The sequence below is a fragment of the Kogia breviceps genome, chromosome 13, assembly GCF_026419965.1.
Source record: "Kogia breviceps isolate mKogBre1 chromosome 13, mKogBre1 haplotype 1, whole genome shotgun sequence".
In the NCBI taxonomy this organism is placed as follows: Eukaryota; Metazoa; Chordata; class Mammalia; order Artiodactyla; family Physeteridae; genus Kogia; species Kogia breviceps.
Genome location: NC_081322.1, coordinates 59,798,426 through 59,810,711, shown reverse-complemented (window position 1 = coordinate 59,810,711; position 12,286 = coordinate 59,798,426). Strand labels below are relative to the sequence as shown.

The 12,286-nt window shown below is 43.6% G+C and overlaps 1 protein-coding gene across 10 annotated transcripts in view; it reads right to left on the bottom strand.

The window, feature by feature from the left end:
- L3MBTL3 (L3MBTL histone methyl-lysine binding protein 3) overlaps positions 1-11,703 on the bottom strand; it is a 118,776-nt gene extending 107,073 nt beyond the window's left edge. For 4 of the 10 annotated variants that reach the window (XM_059083270.2, XM_059083273.2, XM_059083274.2 and 1 more), the window contains exons 1-2: positions 9,627-9,710; positions 8,015-8,088 (exon numbers count right to left, since the gene is read on the bottom strand). The gene's annotated coding sequence lies outside the window, so the exon portion shown is untranslated. Of the gene's footprint in view, positions 1-8,014; positions 8,089-9,626; positions 9,711-10,831; positions 10,852-11,615 lie in introns of those variants that run through there. The other 6 variants (XM_067010741.1, XM_059083271.2, XM_067010742.1 and 3 more) reach the window with 6 other exon arrangements.
- Between the last annotated feature and the right edge of the window lie 583 nt (positions 11,704-12,286).

The window sequence follows — 12,286 nt, the reverse complement described above, 5'->3', positions numbered from 1 at the left end:
AGCCTTGTGGCTCTGTTATCACAGTATAGCAAGGTCCGTGGAATCCCCTTTTTCAGAAGATGCTGAGTTATAGAAAATAAATTCAAGAAACAACAAGAGAGCAGGTAGTATTTTACAGGGTAGAGGTGATTCATCTTCAGGTTAGAGTCAACTACAGAGGTGCTACCTCCTGGCTGAGCTCCCCATCTGCATCCGTGTGTTGAGATTTGTAGTGTCTTAACACTGGGGAATGCCCTCAGGACCTAGAGTCCAGGCTGGAGAGAGTGATCCTGAGAAAGACAAAACCTCTGCCTCCTAAGGTCTATCTATGGTTTTCTGATTTATTCTCTAATGGCCTCCTATGTACTTTCATGACACCAGAGAGGTACACAGCCTGTAACGGGGGAACTCACATACCCACAAATACACGGCCATGTAGGGGCAGTCACACAAAGCCAATAAACCTAACCCATTCCAGAGATACACACATACTGGAGCTGGGGGGTTTCTTCTATGCTTTGCCATTTTAAAGGCTCTTATCAATACTAGACTAGATGACCCTCGCAGCTACCTTTTAAGATGGCCAAGAATTCTTAGCCTCATTTTACAGATAAGAAAAGGTCACCCAACCAATAAACAGACTTTTACCTTCCAAGAGAGTGCCCCTCAAACTATACCCTAGTACCCAACACATTGTATTTTAGTCAGTAAAGAAGCCAATCTAATGTAAAGGTGAAAAGCAAAGCAGCCAGAGTGCCTGGGTTGAATCCTGGCTTCACAGTTTACTAGCTGTATAATCTTGGGCAGGGTACCCAACATCTCTTAAGCCTTAGCTCCTTCATCTAAAAAATGGAATAGGAATATCTACTTCATATGGATTAAAAAATTTTTTAATCATGCATGTTAAAGTGGTTTGTACTTTTTGGACACTCAGTCCACAACAGCTACAGTTATTTTGAAGAAAAGAAACAAGCTGCACTCCAGTGTCCACATTCCCTCCAAACATGGGTTTACCAGATGTCTGAAGTATCCCAGGGCAGAGGAGTTGATAACTCTGCAAAAGCCAATACCTTTGCACCACAAAGTCCCATTTGATTTCTCAAGAGTCCAGGGGTGAAGGTGGAGAAAAGTGGAAGTTAAGAACTGTGGTAGGATTCTGGGATTTCATGGACAAATAAAATTTCAAAATGAATTTGGGTAGCTGATGAAAGGTCAATAAGTACTAGTTTTCCCAAGCTCTTATAAAGAACATTTTAACAAGGAGAAAAGTATGAAGGACATAATCTCTGAACAGCGACCCAAGACTAAGCCACTGGCAACCTTACTGTGACATTTTTGCTAAGGAGGCATAAAAGCTTCCTTGCATACCAACTGTGGTTCCAGGACCTGCTTTCAAGAAAGCTAGTACAGAGGCAAACAGAAAGCACCGTAATAGATCGCAGCAAGAGGCCAGGAGGAAAAAGAGGGATGAAAGCTATGGATCCTCTCCAAAGGGGACTCAAATGACTACAGTGAGTCTTTCTCTGCACAAGTACTGGAATATGTGTACGTAAGATGCCAGGAGAAGAGGCGCTGGAAAGGCAGACTCTATACCCCAATTATAATACTTATTACATCATATCATGATCATTTACTTACAGGAGGTTTTGGAGGAAAGAAAACTGGATTTATTCATTTCGCTATCCCATGTGATTATCCACAGTAGGAATCAACAAAAATTTATCAGATGAATGAATAAAACAGAAGGGGAAAATTTAACAGACTAGTTGTGGGCAGGGACTGGGGAGAGAGGAAATCAGGAAAAGATCTTCATTTGTCCATCTATCTCTTATTCTCCAGTGAAAATTCTAACTAACAACGAGGCTGCTAAGTATTTATTTACCTCTTCGGCAGAAGGATAACATTCCTACTCCAAGAAACCCTCCTTATTTAAGTGTCAGTGAAGAATACACGAAAAGAAGTTAAATTCAAACCTCTTAAACCGGCTTATTCAAGAAGGATAAGAGAAAAATCTAAACTCACACCTGAAGCATCTCTCAACAAACATAGTTTGCTACAAAGAAAAACTTTCCTTTCAAATCAAGCATGACAGATACCAGCTTTGATATTCTACTCACCTTGACTGGCAAGAACTCTGAATCGCACACATACTGGAACTGAGATCTGTTGTGGAGAGATGTGAAATTTTGCCCTGAGGGCCCAAGTTCATAGAGAGTTTTAGGAAGGTAAAACTCTAGATCATTTCAATGTGAGAACTGAAATCTCAGTAGCATCAAGAACAAATCCTTGAGCATCTGGGTCTCCTGTCCATATATATGCTTATATAGTAGATGCCTTCCTTTAAATATGAAATCAGTTATTAGGACAGTTCCTTCTTACTGATACATTTTCAGAAACACTCCACCACCACCAGTAGTTATCTACTGGTCATGTTTTAATGAAAATGACCCTAGTTATAATGTATTGATGGTTTCTCTGATTTGCTACCTTTTCTGCCATGGAGATTACATGCAAAGGGGTAGTCACTGAAGGCAACCTTTAGGAAATCTCAACTTCCTGCCCTTCCGTTTGTTACTGTAAGAAGGATGAATTATTTGAGATTCTGTGGCCTAACCTACTTAACTTCCTCTGAAGAAGGAACAGAAAATGAAAAATGCCCTTCAAGAAAAAAAAAATGTACATAGAAAATGAAATCACAAACTGACATTAACAGTCTTACAGCATATTTAATATACTCTCTTCGAATGCTTTTATTTGAAGTTCATTTTCAGTGTACAGACTGTATCTCAATTTGAGGCAAAAATATCCTGAAAAGTGCTATCATGTCATCAACATATTACACTAGTAGTGTAATAATAGAAATTTTACACCCATTAGAGGGATTCAAGGGAATAAAAAGAGCAAGAACCTGTCTCACACAGATATTTCCATGCTTATGCAAAATATGCATGAACTTAAATTTAAAAAGAAAACTAAAAGTAGTATCTTGTTCTTATTTCACTTCATAATTTTTAAAATGCTAAAAACAGTATCTTTTTTCTTATTCTGCTTCATATTTTTATAGAACATAGAGCCAGAATTAAAAGATTTACACTTGATTTCTCTTTTGCATATAATAAATTAGATTTGACCAGATTTTATTTCTGTCACAGAAGTCATGTCTACGGGGCTTATCCTGATGACCATTTGTAGCTAAACTCCTTATCAATAGATTGAACAGCTAGGCCTCCAATCCACCAAATAAGACCACAAACCAATGGGGTGAAATTATCTAGACCATTTAACAACCAGACCAGGGATTTCAATTCACAGTTCAGGGTTCAATCAGTGTAACAGATGGGAGAAAAATAATCAACTGATTTTGGTGCCTGAACCATCCTACTAAAAGTGTTTTACGAACTGAACTGGTTTAAGTCTATAAAATTTCACATAACATAAAGCTATAGTCCAATCTTGAAAAGGCCTGGCACACAGCAGGTACTCAGAAAAATTTACTGGATGACAGTGTTTCAACAGAGGAGAAACAGGCTGTACACCTGAAACTAACACAACATTGTAAATCAACTGTACCCCAATAAAAATGTAAGCAACAAAAAAACAAACAAAAACAAAGGAGAAACAGTCCATCACCCTATAATCAATGCCTGCAGTAGCATCCTTCTGAGTCAGACAAAAGCTCTGCTTGATGGACCACGACTCAGATAACAGAAATATTATATGACTCCCACTGTAATCCAGAACCACCCAATGAATCAAAAACTCTTCTCTTCATTCTGTAAATGGGCCTACTCTTCTGGTTAAAGAGCATAATATCAGTAGTTATCGTATTTTGGTGAATATATTCTTAGTCATATTCCCTGTTATCTTTATTAAACTTTGATTCTAACACTACATTCCTCCCTACTCTCAGCTTCTCACCACCATTATCTCTATCCCTCATTTTAACTTTCTTCTTTTACAATCAGAATAAATTCCATCATGTTTTGAGTTCAGAAAATGGTAAATTTAGGTCCCAATCTTTTGATTGATGATTGATTGATTTACACTTTTTGATACCACACCCTATTGCCTTATCAGGTCTCTTCCTATATAGAACAAGTGAAATCTTTTTATATATAAGCCTAGTAATTGCCAAAACTAATCTGAGTAATGTTTTATTAACAGTTAGTGACCATTTCAAGGCCATGAACTAGACCAAGGTGTTCTTTTCAGTATAACTCAGTCTTTCCCCAACTTTTAAAAAATGGAAAAAAAAAAAGAGAGAAAAGTGAAGAGATAGTGTTTTCTTCCTGTAATTTTTTCTTACACCTGTTTGCTATTGCTCATCTTAGCGAACCAATGTGTAAGAGCAAATACATTAATCCGGAAATGTGTTTTCTTAGAAATATTCTAAGAATTACTAGTTGGAATATTAGAAAGTTAAAGACATAACAAAACAAAAGCCAGTGTCATTTTCCCAGGTCCCACCCCTTTCAAAGTGCATGATATGAACTAAGACAAGTTACTAAGTATCTCTGAGCACCAGTTTGCTCTAAAAAAGAATTAATAATACCAAATGCTCCAGGTTAGTTAAAGTATTAGGGATAATATTCAGTATCTAGAACAGTACCTGGGCATACAGAAGGCACTCGGTAAGTTTTTGTTAGATAAATGAATGAGTGAATCAATGAATGAATCTAAAATATCTAGCTTAATGCTTGACATTCAGAAGGCACTCAATACACAATTACATTGACTATATCAACACTTCACAGTGTTTTGCAGAGGGCACCCTACCTTCCAGGTCCCTTCTTAGGAAACACATCCAGTAGTACCACCATAGTACTTACTGTATTTACCTCTGTCTACCTTTCACTAGCACTGAACCATGGCTTTGTTTAGGTAATTACCATTGTATGTGTATAGATTATCTCCTCAACTAGATTATGAACACACTGAGGCCAAAGACTGTTGCTTTCTCTGTAGCCTCAACAAATTCATTGACTTCACCCTATTCTAAGCATTGATTATGTGAAGCACTTCCCAACAGAGACTTACACAAAACAGATACTCAATAAATATTTGTGAACTGACATAAAATGCTGACTTACAGAAAGAATAGTAAATAATAATAAAAAGGTTTTATTATAATACATAGGTAATTCTTCTAATCACTACCCAAGTCATTAACTATAAGTCCACTTCTGAGGAAGAAACTGGAGCCACATCCAGGATCACCCAACTTTACACAAGTTCCACTCAAAAGTCCTTGTTCTTTCCTTCAAACCACCCTGTCTCCTGCAAAAGGACTTCTTAAAGGCTTTTTTCAATTCGACTTCATAAATCAAACTCCTGGGGTAAGTGTGTAGGGAACTCATCAAGGGCAAAGACCTAGTCTTTCAGTGTTCAGCATTGTAAGAGCTCAATAAAAATAAGTTAACTAGTAGAAACATCGCCAGAGAGATTACTCAGGTTACCCAACCTTGGGACCCCAAGGATACCCTTGTCCACACCACATAAAGTAACTTCTTTTGTAAGTTTCCCATCCTATTATAAATAGCCTTTGTTGATATATATATTTCTTATAAATAAACTACCAAACAAAACAAACCAGTGGAATTTTTCAAGAACCAATCTTCAATTACTCAGGGACGAATTAAACAGGACATATATTTCTTCTTTCCTTCACTATTGGGTTTTTGGGTTCTTACCGTATTGATTGGATAATTTACAAGAGAAGTGAGATAAACTAAACTAAAACTTGTCAGAGTTTGTCAAGTTCGGTATCATCAAATTGAAAACAATGACAGTATTTGTGGTTTTCTTTTTTCTATCTAGATAACAGTTGATTAGAATTAGAAAAGCAGCAAAGAGGTCTAGAAAACACAGCGGGGAGAAAGCCCTACAGGTAGCTTCCCCTAAATCCACAGTCATTTGCAGGACCCATTTTCTGGCCCCAAGAGTTTAAATTCTTACTACTCCAGTTACCTATTTTCTCATCCTCATTTCCCAGCAGATTCAAACAACTAAACTATTAATTACAGCACATGAATTCCCCTCACACCAACCCTTCTACTTTCATCATCCTACCATTTCCACAATTTGGCATCATTTTCTATTTAAAAGTATTTATTTCATCTACTCCTACCTAGCAACTGACTAGTTTGGTACAAATAAATCTCAATTCGTATTCAACACCATGTTAAAAACATGGTCCCTTCTCTCAAGGAGCCAAAGCTGTAAAAGAGAAACTACTATTTTCCTAAAAAGAAGAAATATCCCCCAGAAGTACTGTGACAAGTCCATATAATATATACACCAAAAACTAATCTAATAATTTTAGCCAGGAATTAAATCACTCTGTTCAGCTCTTAAAAACCTACCTCCTAGAGCTTCCCTGGTGGCGCAGTGGTTGAGAGTCCGCCTGCCGATGCAGGGGACACGGGTTCGTGCCCCGGTCCGCGAAGATCCCACATGCCGCGGAGCGGCTGGGCCCGTGAGCCATGGCCGCTGAGCCTGCGCATCCGGAGCCTGTGCCCCGCAATGGGAGAGGCCACAACAGTGAGGGGCCCGCGTACCGCAAAAAAAAAAACCCAAAACAAACAAACAAAAAACCCACCTCCTGCCATTTTCACAAAACCTGGCTAAGGTGATATGGTAATATGACAACCATTTCAAACATTTGAATAGCTCTTCATAGCGCTCAAAACCTTATTTTATTTGATCCCTTGTACAAAAAAACCAAGGCAAGCATTGTTGCTCCACTTTTCCAGATGGGGAAATCTAGGTTGAAAGAGTTAAAGTGACTTACACAAAGTGGCACATTTACTGGCTAAATTGTCTTCTGATTCCTATTCTAGTACTCTACACTCTCTCAATGATTCCCCAAGTGAAGAAAAATAATCATGGTCTTCCACTCAGCACATCTAAACATGAAACTCACCGTCCTAGGAAACACATTTCACTCTGCCTGAACTCTACTTCTGTGTGATCTTCTTGGAGCCGTTCTTGCCCCCTTGTCTCTGCTGCATCACCTACGTGGACATCTATTTATTTTGCTAATTATACCACTCAAGATGATCCACAAGCAGAAAATGACAACAAATTCCCTTTTAACAATCATTTTTATATTGGTATTTATTCAGTTATGACATCGAGACCACATCTACCCTGGTTATAAGGTGGCTCAACAGGGATTATTAGTCTTGCTAATTTATTTTGTTTTCTTTTGTTTTTGCCAAACAAGAATTAGCAACTCCTTTAATACTCAAGACAGAGAACGAAAATGAAAGGCAGAAAAAGAAAAGGAAAGATCTAAAGAAAAAAGGTATACATAGTAGAAGGCACTACAGTAGCACAAATGTACTTTGATGCTCTACCCAGAGAGGGCCCCCCTTTGCCTGAGAATGACCTTTGTCCTGAAAGTAGGCCCTGGATTATTGGAGACAAACCAGCACCCTCCAAAATTACCAAAGGGATCTTTACTGGACAACAGCTGTATTCCCTGTGGTGATATGCTTAAAAGTTGACAAGTTTAAGCTAACACACCTGGAAACTCACTATAACCTATGATTCGATATTTGGCACAAGTCAGCCCACCGTTGGACTTCAGTTACAGAATATAAGTTACTTAAATATCCCTAAAGATCTTGTTGTGAATTTCACCTACAAAATTTTACCAAGTTCCCCTTCCATATCACTGTGTACTTATACAAGTTATATTAATTCACAATTGCTTTGTTCTAGTTTTCCCACTTTCTCAATTCCAAAGAATAAAACTATTTATTTTCAGTAGAAAACAGGTGCAATTGGAGTGTGAATTAAGAATCTAGCAAAAAGCCAGTCCAAAGGTTATCCAGAACAATCTCTTAACTTTTCCTAATGTTTTAATTGGAGCCTCAATCACACTCAGTGTCAAGACTTTCATGCATTCAAAGCGGCCCTCGCAAAATGTTTTCCTACCAACCTTGTTCCACACTCTCCTCCCTCATCCTCAAATGCAGCTTTTAACATTTGCAAGTATATCAAGGAATTTGTTTCAACATGCAACTCTTACCTAGTTGCAGTGAAGAAATAATTGTCTGATGGTCTTTAAGACTGTCGTCCACCCTCAAGACTTCTTCTGGAGGTCTAGCATTGATTTAAAAGGAGGACAAATGAAGTCAAACTATTGTCATAAAAAAGAAGCCTTCAAACCTGCAATTAACATGTATAAATTTTGAATTGCTGATTTACTGTATAATTTCGTACATTACCACTTGGTATGTTAAAAAAAAAAAAACTACTTCTGGATGAGATGAACTAGATTTTATCATTTGTATCATTGCCCTCCCCTAAATTCCCCCATTAAAGTCTCTCCCATTGCATGACAAGCAGATGAAAGTTACAAGGGTCATTTGATTCAACTTTCATTTCTCTCATTGCTTTTCTTAAAACTAAAGTTACTATGCAGAACACACACTGGCAAAAGAATAGACACTATGTAAGCAAGTTTTGTCCATATATCAAATATCTAAGCGTTTAAATCACTAAGTATTCAGAAATAATGTCTTTTGCAGTGAAACAAAATTATACTCTTAGCACTAAAAGGGGCCATTTATTTTATGACTATATAGAACTGTATGTTTAAGAAACTAAATACCAGCCTCAAATTATATTTATTAGAGAATAAAATGATCAGCTCACATAAAAGGCAAATTTCAACCAAAGGTCTTTCTCATTTTTTCGAAGTTTTAAGCACAAGTTGCACTTTGCATTTTTATTAACGTTCAAATGAAATTATCCGCTGTGACTCCTGATTAAAAGTTGATCAAATGTGTAGACAACGATAAATATAAAAACCAAACAATTGCTTCTAATCCAGAGAGTGATCAATCTCAAATCCCAGAATAAAAGCAAAGTGGGTTTTTTCCCATAGAAGTAATGAAGAGAAGTTGTAGAGTCTGGGTGCTCAGATCTCATTTGCTCTCCAATGTACTAAACTTTCTATTTCTGATCAGCATCCTCTCATACAACATCTGGCTGCTCGCTCGGGTCGTCTAATTACTTCCACGTCTGAACGGACTACGTAGCTAAAAGTAAAGGCCAAAGTTTGCTCTCGGCCTTCCGAACTTAAAAAGATGCGTTTAACCACTAGAGGTCTCCCCTTGGCCAGTTTTGTACGTTCGCTATTTTGCTGCACTTGAAACTTTCCGGAGAAATGCTCTACTCGAGTCAGTGTTTTTCTAAAAACTTGCGCAAAAATCCACGCGACCGAGCTAGCCAGTACAGAGACTCTCGGGCTCCCCAAACCGATAAAGCTATTACAAACAACCCTCTAGGAAAATCAAAATTAATATTCGACGCACTCGCTCCAGCCGCTCCCCCCCGCCCCATTCTTATTTCTCATCTCAGTTTCCCCGAACTTAAACTCAGAACAATCAAAAATCTATTTTTGTTTCGGTGCACTCTGAAGGATCTCTAACGCATTTTTCGGGCGGTAGACCCGAGGGGGTAGAGGAGCGGGCCGAGGGATGCAGGGAGGGGGAAGGGCCGTGCTCACAGCGCCCGAGGAAGTTGCATAAGGAAAGAGACTCCGTTTTTTGGGTCCCCTCAAAAAATCGGCAGGGAGGGGGAGGAAAAGGAAGCGGGGAGGGGGGAGGTAGGAGGGAAACCGAAGCGACGTTTACCTTCGTCTCCCCGTGGAAGGGTGGGGTAAGAGCCACGATCTTCGCGACCCCGGAGGACGGCTCGTTACCCCCACCTCTCTCCGAGCGCAGACGGACAAACAGATACCCCCAACCCTCCGCGGGGAAGGCGGGGAGGAAAGTGCCCGCTTTTAAACTTTCTCTCACGGTCGCGCTTGGGCCGGGCTTTGACCAGAAAGGGTGGGGGAGACTGCAGGGCCTTTTTCTTTCAAGGTAATTAAAGTTTTACCACCAGCACAGAAGTTGCGCCCCCCTCCCCCGCTTCCAGGGCTCACAAGTTTTCCTCCCGCTCCTCCCCCCCCCCCGCCCCACCAGCTCGCGGGGCGCGCGGCGGATGCCTCGGCTCCTGCGCTTCCCGATCCCCACCCCCGCCGGCCTCTACTTCCCCCCACCGGGCCGCCGCGGCGCGAGGACGGCCCGCCGGGCCCAGGACGCTAGTGTGCAAAACCCATTATCCCGGAACGGCACACGCACGCGGCGCGAGGCGGGCGGCGGCCCCGCCTCGGACCCCTCTTTGCCTCCCCGGTATAAGCACGGCGTAAACAAGTTGCAGGAAAAGGAGCCCCGCGCCTCCACCCCCCCGCCCCCGCCCGCCTCCCCGGCGCGGCGGCTGCCGCCGCCCGCTGCTACCGCCGCCGCGGCCGCCGCCTCCCGACACACGCCGGCGCCCGCACCCGGGCCGGCGCGGCACGGCGCGGGGCGAATGCAGCGACGGCGCGGGCTCCCGGCCCGGCCCGCGAGCCCGCGCCCTGCGCCCTCCCCCGCGCGGACGGCCGCCGCGGGCCCGCGCCGCCTCGCTTCCCGAAGCACTTTCCTGCCTCGGGCAGAAATAAACCGGAGGGTTTATTTTTGTGCAACTTTCCCAAAATGGCGGAAATTGGAGCTGATCTATATGAAATTCTCACACAGTCGGTCGGGAAGGGGGAGGCGGCGAGGAAGAAAACGCAAACTCTCGGCCGCCGAGCCCGCCGCGGGTCCGTGAGTGTGTGCGTGCGTGTGAGTGTGCGTGTGCGCGGTGGGAGTCGGGGAGGCCTTTCCGCCGCGCGCGCACACACACACACACACACACACACACACAGAGCACACGCCGGGGAGACGCGCCTGCACATTCAACCAGTCCATTCTCCGCAGCCCGAGCGGGGAGAAAGTGGCCCGGCCTCTTTTCCCACTGCCTCGGTCTCCCGTACTTGTACTTCTCGCGCTCGCTCGCTCGCTCTCCGGTGCGCGCCCGGCACAAAGGCCACACGGGCGGAGGGGGCCGCAGGGGCGGCGCGCGGGGCTCGCGCCTCTCGCCGCACCGATCTGCGGCCCCGGCCGCCCCCGCCGGCGCCCCCAGCCTCGGCGGCCGCGCTCGCCGCCCGGGCTGCGGCTCCGCGGCGCCCACTCGGGCACGCACCCCGGCGGAGCCCGGCGCCGCCGCGCTCCCCACCCCGCGCCCGGTGTCATGAAAGCGACCAAAGTGACAAGCTCGGGGGGCGCGGGGGAGGGGGCACACACGCATCTGGCCGCCTGCGCGCGGGCGAGAGCCCGACGCGGCCGCCTCGCCCGGGCTCCTTTCCGCACGGCCCCCCACACCCTTCCCCGTGTGCGCGCAAAGAAAAAAAATACAAGTCTCTCCTCCCCCCATTTTTTCCTTTCTCTTTTCTCTCTCTTTTGTTCCTCTTTCACACTCGCACTCACTACTTCAGAGTGAGATGCCCAGAGACTCCCCCTCCAGCCGTTTCCGAGTCACTTGCCCACTTTTTTCCCCAGGATTAAGTTTTCTTCTCTTTCCCAGAGGCGCAGAGAAGTGGGGGAGAAACCCCTTCTGTCCTTTCCCCTCCCCTGATCTGTTTCACAAGACGAGGGTGCGCTTCCTTCTCTGCATAGGTCTCTTAACTTTCATCCTCACCCAGAAAAATAAATGAATGGCTTTTGCACGGACAAATCTTCAGATTAATAAGAGATTAGATCCGATCAACCGCTCCTTACCCCCAAATTTTCTCTTTTTTTTTTCTCCGTCTCACGAGTAGTCCTGACAAATGGTCCAGGGCTGCGGGCGCACTGCGCATGTGCGCGTAGAGTCAGGGCTGGGGAGAGGGGAAACTGCGCTGGTGCCGGTGCCGCCGCCGCCGCCGCCGCCACCGCCACTGCCGCCGCCGCCGCCACTGCCGGGGAAGCTCGCTCTGGCTTCCCTGTTAATGCTGCTGCGCCTTCGCCGCTGGAAAGCAGCATTAAAGCGGGTTGGCAAATGCAGCAGCCCGCAGACACTGTTTCAGGTGCATCTTTTCAATACCCTTGTCACCGGCTCAGGGCTGGTTCAAGAACAATCAAAACAAATATGAAAGACTGCTAAGGTTATAAATTTCTTTGTCTGTTTTTCACTTTACTTTTTTTAAAAGCCATTTCTCAGAGCAGCTAATCCACCATATACTGTTAAAGGTACGCTTTCAGCCATTAAAGAGTGGGGCTTAGTCTTATACGAACACAACCCAAAAGCTAAATGCATGCTACAGGTCATGAAAAATAAGAAATAAAGTTTTAAGTTTTTATGCCCTAGAACCTCCCCCGCTTTTAGGACTGGAAGAATACCTTATAAAGTGTGCATGTGAAGTGTGCACGTGCTTTGCGTTTCTTAAGTGTTGGTCTTTATTGACAGCTTA